The sequence below is a fragment of the Coregonus clupeaformis genome, unplaced genomic scaffold (assembly GCF_020615455.1).
Source record: "Coregonus clupeaformis isolate EN_2021a unplaced genomic scaffold, ASM2061545v1 scaf0013, whole genome shotgun sequence".
NCBI classification, from domain to species: Eukaryota; Metazoa; Chordata; class Actinopteri; order Salmoniformes; family Salmonidae; genus Coregonus; species Coregonus clupeaformis.
Genome location: NW_025533468.1, coordinates 529129 through 538320, shown reverse-complemented (window position 1 = coordinate 538320; position 9192 = coordinate 529129). Strand labels below are relative to the sequence as shown.

The following is a 9192-nucleotide window of genomic DNA, read 5'->3' as shown; positions in this document are numbered from 1 at the left end:
GCATTTATTTATTATAATTCATGGGAAACTTGGCACTTAATTGTTGTTAGTCCTTATTACCAAGTTTATAACAGTGAAACAGCAACATGTACAATTAGGTTTCCTTTGAGTGTATCAGAAAGACATGGTTTGGTGTTTTTTCCAGGCTCACCACTATAATGTCCGTTTATGTTCTGTGAACTTCTGTAGCATTTTCTGGTCAGTGATCAAGGCTAAATTCCAGGTAATGGACTCCATTTGTTTACACCTTACCTTTTCATTTAGTCAAAAAAACTTGGCCTCTAGACTGTTTTGCACCTGTTGTATTAAACAGCGTATGCTTATGAATACACCTCTAATGTGAGAACCACAGAACCCTTTTATACCTTTGAAAATACATTCCAAATGACCTCTGAGTATTGGCATTAGTCTCACAACCAGCCTCATTTTCAAAAGCTTCTTATGCTGAAGTTGAGAGAGAGAGAGAACAGTGTTTCTCAAGTGACCCAGTGTGAGCGATGGTAAAATCCTTCACGCTGGCTACAATCTCTAGAATTAGACAAATTAATCAGTTTTCTCTCCCCTCTGTTTTTATTTACACTACCAGTCAAAAGTTTGGACACACCTACTCATTCAAGGGTTTTTCTTTATGTTTTACCATTTTTTACATTGTAGAATAATAGTGAAGACATCAACACTATGAAATAACACATATGGAATCATGTAGTAACCAAAAAAGTGTTAAACAAATCTAAATATATTTAATATTTGAGATTCTTCAAATAGCCACCCTTTGCCTTGATGACAGCTTTGCACACTCTTGACATTCTCTCAACCAGCTTCATGAGGTAGTCACTTGGAATGCATTTCAATTAACAGGTGTGCCTTCTTAAAAGTTAATTTGTGGAATTTCTTTATTTCTTAATGCATTTGAGCCAATCAGTTGTGTTGTGACAAGGTAGGGGGGGTATACAGAAGATAGCCCTATTTGGTAAAAGACCAAGTCCATATGATGGCAAATAATAAGCAAGAGAAACGACAGTATATCATTACTTTAAGACATGAAGGTCAGTCAATACGGAAAATGTCAAGAACTTTGAAAGTTTCTTTAAGTGCAGTCGCAAAAACCATCAAGCGCTATGATGAAACTGGCTCTCATGAGTTACCAGCCTCAGAAATTGCAGTCCAAATAAAGGCTTCACAGAGTTCAAGTAACAGACACATCTCAACATCAACTGTTCAGAGGAGACTGTGTGAATCAGGACTTCATGGTCGAATTGCTGCAAAGAAACTACTACTAAAGGACACCAATAAGAAAAAGAGACTTGTTTGGGCCAAGAAACATGATCAATGGACATTAGACCGGTGGAAATGTGTCCTTTGGTCTGGAGTACAATTTGGAGATTTTTGGTTCCAACTGCTGTGTCTTTGTGAGACGCGGTGTAGGTGAACGGATGATCTCCACATGTGTATTTCCCACCGTAAAGCATGGAGGAGGAGGTGTTATGGTGTGGGTGTGCTTTGCTGGTGACACTGTCTGTGATTTATTTAGAATTCAAGGCACACTTAACCAGCATGGCTACCACAGCATTCTGCAGCGATACGCCATCACATCTGGTTTGGGCTTAGTGGGACTATCATTTGTTTTTCAACAGGACAATGACCCAACACACTTCCAGGCTGTGTAAGGGCTATTTTACCAAGAAGGAGAGTGATAGAGTGCTGCATCAGATGACCTGGCCTCCACAATCCCCCGACCTCAACACAATTGAGATGGTTTGGGATGAGTCGGACCGCAGAGTGAAGGAAAGGCAGCCAACAAGTGCTCAGCATATGTGGGAACTCCTTCAAGACTGTTGGAAAAGCATTCCAGGTGAAGCTGGTTGAGAGAATGCCAAGAGTGTGCAAAGCTGTCATCAAGGCAATGTAACGATCCCGGCTGTCTAAGTCGGGTCCTGTCTGGTGACTAGTGTTTCTGTTCGTGATCTCCAGTTTCCCGAGGGTTCGGGAACGCTCCGGGGAGCGCTCTTGATTTCCGCACCTGCATCCCATCAGCAATCTGCACACCTGGTCCTGATCATCACCCTTCTTAGGCTCTGGCCTAACATCCAGTTCCTGCCGGATCGTTAGCCATGAACAGTATGTTTGTCAGCGTATCAGCCTCGGAGCTACTAGTGTTAGTTTTGTTGTTTTGCACCTTGTTGGCTTGCCGTGTACTTACCTCCGTTTGTTTCTATCTGCAGTCTCTCACCCGGAACCTTCTCCCAACCTCTGCCTGATGGTCGGCGGCTGCCGAGCCATTACCGGACCAACCACTGCACCCTCAACAACCCATCCACGCCACCCGCTCTGTTCCCTGGATTATTCAGCCTCACTCGGGAATCTATTAAATAAACACTCACCTTTGTCTCAACGTACCTTGTCCTGGTCTGCTTCTGGGTTCTGGCTTAGTAAACCGTGACAGGCAAAGGCTGGCTATTTTAAGAATCTCAAATATAAAATATATTTTGATTTGTTTAAAACTTTTTTGGTTACTACATGATTATTTCATAGTTTTGATGTCTTTACTATTATTCTACAATGTAGAAAATAGTAAAAAATAAAGAAAAACCCTTGAATGAGTAGGTGTGTCCAAACTTTTGACTGGTACTGTAAGTGTTCAGAAACCTGAGTGGAGATATCGCTGTGTGTGGAGGCTGATCTGTGGAAGGGATAGGGAGCCACATTAGGGGTTAGGGTTGAGAGTTATATAACAAAGCCAGTGTAATCCCAGGCTAATGAACTATGACCCTTTAGCCCCTCTCATTAACACCCTTTTAGAACGCTTTCCATTAACCTCAATAGGAACAGGCCCAGCAGGCAAGGCTGTTGGAAATGACGTCATTACAATCAGTTAACAACCCAGAACTGGTCAAGTATGTTTTATCATGTGTCAAATGTTCATTGGTGCAGTTTCACCTTGTGTTGTGTTATCAGAGGTTTATTCATTTAGCTTATATGGCCCATAAAGACATACAAGTTGTGTGTGCTGCAGTGTATCGCATGCAGTAGGCGTTTGTCCATCTATTTCATTTAACAACAGAAAAACACAAATTTGTTGGCAAACTGTGTCTGTCATACGCAGATCATGTTATGACTGTACAATAAGGGGCACACTGCAAATAAATATTATATTAATGTATTATTTCAGAATTATACCGTTGTTTCCTGATCACAGTTTGCTATATAATCAGCCTGTGTTTGTTCAGGGGTGCATGTACACTACGTATATCCTGTAAATTCTTGGTATCCTTCCTTTAGACATAAATAAACAAGCCGGCTATGTCTAACTTTGGAATGGAATAGAATCAGATGACCACAGCTAAAGTCCAGTTTTATCAGATAGGATTGCACGTCAGAACTTCATGGTGAGCATCCAAAGAAAACAACAGGAGATATGCAAGGCCATTGTTAACCATTAATAACATAACCTCTGTTGAGCCATTGTGTCAGGTTGGAACATGACGGCGTCATCATATTTGTTGCATTACCTTGGTGGGTCAGAGATTGGAGACTTATTAGGTTTCTCTGGGGGGAGGGCAGTTAGCAGTGATGTTTATAATTGTATTTTTAACTGAGCTTCTCAGCTGGATCAGGGTGGTGTCCAACATTTCCGTCTGATGTCCCTGAGGATTCCTCTAACAAATACTCCAATAACCAGATTACGTCACCATGGCCTCGATTTAAGCCACATGACCTCTGTCAATGTAACCTTTTATAGTTATTATCTAACATTTCTGAAGTCACTTTATATAAAAAGATTGTGACAAAAGAGAATGGCATGGGGAGGGAGGCGCAGCCTTGGATGCTCTTTGTGATATCCCTCATGACGTTTCCTTATGACCCCATCTGCCCTTTACACAAAAAACGCCATAGGACCTTCTGGAAATGTTGTTGTCCTAAGTAGGCCAACATACTGTAAGCATAATGCAGGCGCAAAGTGCATAATTTCATCTCTAAAAATAGTGCGCTGAGAGGTGTTTGAAGGCATTGTGTGGTTCTGTAATGACAAAAAGGAGCAGGCGGTGACTCAGAGGAAATACTTTTCATGCGACTGACAAGCCGTTAAATAGACACCGGAAGAGGTTAAAGTTGAAAAGATAGGCTCAAGTTTACATTCCACCCCCCTAACCAAACAAAATGGCCTGAGTGAATTCACTTTGGCTAACTCACCCACATATACAGTGGCTTTAGACATTGGTAAACATTTCCCCTGCGTGCCAAACAGGCCTGTGAGACTAATAGAGGGTGAGAGATTATTTAATTGAAACTTCCTGGACGTCTGGTCCTGCAGGTCAAACAAACACCCCATTCAGTCAACTGGGGTCAGACTTCATTTGTGAGTGAAGATATTAGGTGTTGGGCATCAATCTTTAATCTTGGCACCCAGAACAAAATGTCATGCTGGCAGCCTACTCGATATGCCACGAGAGACTACATAATCTTAAATGATGTAGTCGTTGTCCGTTTTTCGCAGTATAAAAGGAAGCCACTTCTTGTGCGATAAAGTCAAGCATTCTATCTCTGATCTGTCAGCACATTGTGATACCCATTGTTTAGATGATTGTGAAGCTGCTCTAGGATCTACGTCCTATCTTCTAGGAGGTCAACTAGGAAACCTGGAAGCATTATCGTGACCCGGAAACGTTTTCATCTCCGTATTTATCAGCAGCTCATTCATCTACACCGCTCTTTAAAACATTTCATCTTCAAAGCAAGATGTCACAGACAGCTCCTTATCTTTTGATGGTTATACCCATTATATCGCTATGGTGAAACCACTGTCAGTTCACTGTTCCCATTAACTAACAGTGAGATTATGGCTATCAGTTCACGTTCAATGGAGACCTCTGACTACTAGGAAAGGGAAACATCCCTGACCCTGACCTGTGCTCTCCATCTCACTCACAATGGGACTCCCGCTCCCAGCAGTTAAAGTATGATGAATGGTCAGTGACTTCCGACACGCTAGGGCCAAGTTACAACCACACCGCTTCACTGCTCTGTGCCAGAATCCCTCTTCCCTCCCTTGCATACTGTACAGTAAATATTTGGTGTGCTGTCAAACCGTCAGAGTCAGAGAAACCCCAAAAATTACTATGTAGCATTACTCCATGAGACAATGAGACACCGCACAGCAGTTGGGATACACAGGACGCATGACAGCATGGAAATAGCTCTGTAGAATTCCAAGAGGCTGAGGGAATGCCGGGTAGTTGCGGTAGCAGGCAGTCCTAATGAGAGCACAGTAAAAATGACGTTTCTATTTACTTTGGTCATATAAGGCTGTCTCATTGACTGACCAGTGAAAGGCCTGGGATGTTAGAAATGATTTAGGTTTACCATTCCAATGATCTATGTGCTGTCAAGCTAGAAGATAAACCCGGTAACCGTACACTGTTTTATGAGTTACTGGAATCGCTGTCATTGGCTGTTTATATTGTTTCCTTCCTTCTCATCCTTGCAACATGCCAGGGACACTAAAGCGGAAGGGAAGGTAAAGGGGATACCTAGTCAGTTGCACAACTGAATACAGTCAACCGAAATGTGTCTTCCGCATTTAACCCAACCCCTTCGGGTGCTTATAAGAAATCCCGCTATACCCTCAGACGAACCATCAAACAGGCAAAGCGTCAATACAGGACTAAGATTGAATCCTACTACACCGGCTCTGATGCTCGTCGGATGTGGCAGGGCTTGCAAACTACAAAGGGAAACCCAGCCGCAAGCTGCCCAGTGACGGGAGCCTACCAGACGAACTAAATGCCTTTTATGCTCACTTCGAGGCAAGCAACACTGAAGCATGCAAGAGAGCACCAGCTGTTCTGGACGACTGTGTGATCACGCTCACCGTAGCCGATGTGAGCAAGACCTTTAAACAGGTCAACATTCACAAGGCCGCGGGGCCAGACGGATTACCAGGGCGTGTACTCGGAGCATGCGCGGACCAACTGGCAAGTGTCTTCACTTACATTTTCAACCTCTCCCTGACCGAGTCTGTAATACCCACATGTTTCAAGCAGACCACCATAGTCCCTGTGCCCAAGAATGCGAAGGTAACCTGCCTAAATGACTACCGCCCGTAGCACTCACGTCGGTAGCCATGAAGTGCTTTGAAAGGCTGGTCATGGCTCACATCAACACCATCATCTCGGAAACCCTAGACCCACTCCAATTCGCATACCGCCCCAACAGCTCCACAGATGACGCAATCTCAATCGCACTCCACACTGCCCTTTCCCAACTGGACAAAAGGAACACCTATGTGAGAATGCTGTTCATTGACTACAGCTCAGCGTTCAACACCATAGTGCCCACAAAGCTCATCACTAAGCTGAGGACCCTGGGACTAAACACCTCCCTCTGCAACTGGATCCTGGACTTCCTGACGGGCCGCCCCCAGGTGGTAAGGGTAGGCAACAACACATCTGCCACGCTGATCCTCAACACTGGGGCCCCTCAGGGTTGCATGCTTAGTCCCCTCCTGTACTCCCTGTTCACCCACGACTGCGTGGCCAAGCACGTCTCCAACACCATCATTAAGTTTGCTGATGACACAACAGTGGTAGGCCTGATCACCAACAATGATAAGACAGCCTATAGGGAGGAGGTCAGAGACATGGCAGTGTGGTGCCAGGACAACAACCTCTCCCTCAACGTGAGCAAGACAAAGGAGATGATCGTGGACTACAGGAAAAGGAGGGCCAAACAGGCCACCATTAACATAGACAGGGCTGTAGTGGAGCGGGTCGAGAGTTTCAAGTTCATTGGTGTCCACATCACCAGCAAACTGTCATGGTCCAAACACACCAAGACAGTCGTGAAGAGGACATGCCAACACCTCCCCCCCTTTGTTTTTACACTGCTGCTACTCGCTGTTTATTATCTATGCATAGCCACTTTACCCCAACCTACATGTACAAACTACCTCGACTAACATGTACCCCCGCACATTGACACGGTACCGGTACCCCCTATATATAGCCTCGTTATTGTTATGTAATTTTATTGTGTTACTAATTTTTACTTTAGTTTATTTAGTAAATATTTTCTTAACTCTATTTCTTGAACTGCATTGTTGGTTAAGGACTTGTAAGTAAGCATTTCACGGTAAGGTCTACACCTGTTGTATTCGGCGCATGTGACAAATAAAATGTGATTTGATTTGAATCAGAGAAGTGTGGGGGGCTGCCTTAATCGACGTCCATGTCATCGGCACCCGGGGAGCAGTTGTTGTTGGGGGTTAACTGCTTTGCTCAAGGGCAGAACAGCAGATTCTTCCACCTTGCCGGCATGGGATTCGAACCAGCGACCTTTCGGTTACTGGCTCAACACTCTTAATCGCTAGGCTACCTGCTAGCTCCAACCAGTGTTTTATTGTACTTTAATGCACTGTGCTCCGATGCATTCATTGGCATCTAGTTCTATTAGGATTCCACTGGCAGTTTAAAATAGTACGTGTTTCCTCTTGCTTAACCAGCAGCCCTTCCCAGAAACAGTTGAGGAAGGAAGGTGAGTGGGAGGAGGAGGGGGCTTAGCTAATCAGTGAAGGATGGTGGATGGACTGGAGACCAGTGATTCATGGGTATGGAGGTTGGAGGGCCGTGGGTTCACTGGATGTAGACGTCACACTGCGTGGAGACAACCATATGTCTCTGAGGGAATTGTGGGAACCTAAATATCGACATGATTTCACAGGAATACCCCAATTAGTTGTTGTTTTCCCTACACACATACCATAGCATGTGGACACTATGATATCATATGACTTAATGGTATTAATATCTGCCCACTACTATAAATACACTGAATGTGTTCACTACATAATGTTGCATAGTTAGAGGATATTGTAGCTCTATGTATTGCATTTACAAGGATCCATGGCTTACATGCAGCAACCCTAATACAAGGACTTCATTTTTGTGGTAGCGATTGAACCATTGTCAATGGTGATCTAAGAGGGTGTGGTGCTTACTGTGGCCTGTGAGTTATGGAGTATTGTCCTTTATCCATCAGCATGCTGTCATTGTGCTTGGCTCATCCTCTGCTCCCCCTCTGGTGGTGGCAAACCAGGCCAGACCATGGCCCATAGGGTGTGTGGACTAGGTGGACCAGGAGTGACTGTGGTTGACCGCGGTGTTACCGGACAAACTGCTGTGTGAGGTACCGCAGCTCATCCCAAGTCCAGATTTACTGCTGCCTGGAATCTCCCCTCAGCACCACAGGAGAAACTGCACAAACATTTATCCACAGTATCATGGGAACATTGTGCTGTTTCACAATAATGTTTCTAACTGTCCTCAAATTGATAATGATGTTTGGGCAACTGAGGATGGCCTTTTTTGAGAAATAATGTGTTTCTGATGTCATAGTCCTTTAGAGAGTTTCGATAAATGTTTAGTCTCACTATTACAATGGAATGGTGTTTTTGTCTTATTCCTTCAACTGGTCATAAAGTGGCTGTAAGTGTTGTATACATTGGGGGAATTGAGGGCTGTTAATTCAGTTTTAAAGCAACATATTAGACTCGGTTGTGTATAAAGGACAGTATACAAAGTGCAGATTGTGAGAAAGCAGCTTGAGAGTGCTTTTGCGTCACCCAGTAATGATAAATGTTGTCTTTAGAGAGAGGGCCTATAGGCACACTGGGAAGACTCCCTCAATGTATTGCTTAACTGGACATGAAGCAATGCTCAAACCACACTCAAAACCCTCACACCACACTTGCAATTCCTTGTAGCTCCCCATTGTCCCTGAGTGACTCCCTGTCACTCCTTACACAGTATGCCCTATCCAGCCCATCCTGGGTAAAAAGAGGTTAGGCCAGGCGAACCCTACCACTCTTCTACTCAGATGTTGTTCTCTAGACAAACCGTTTACTTCGCCATGCTAAACGGAGCCCTTTTCCAGGTGAGGAAGTGGAGCAGCCCTGGGCTATGAGGATGGAGCTGCCAGGCCAGGGTTTGGACTGAGAGAGACATCAAAAGCGAGGCGGCCAGCTGCCCGGGACTGGTTCTACGGCAGAGGTTGGCTCTCTCACTTCCTTCTGCCGGTATAAATTGAGCCGGGGTGTGCCGCATCCAGCTGTTCCAAAATATCTTCCCCCTTGATGTTCCCTTCTCCTTCCCTCGCTCTTTCTTCCTCTGTACCGGGGCCACATTGAAAGCAGTGGCT

The 9192-nt window shown here is 44.5% G+C and overlaps 1 protein-coding gene across 2 annotated transcripts in view; it reads left to right on the top strand.

The window, feature by feature from the left end:
• Nucleotides 1-9192, top strand: part of LOC121546266 (synapsin-3) — a 139137-nt gene that overhangs the window by 90077 nt on the left and 39868 nt on the right. The window lies entirely within an intron of this gene.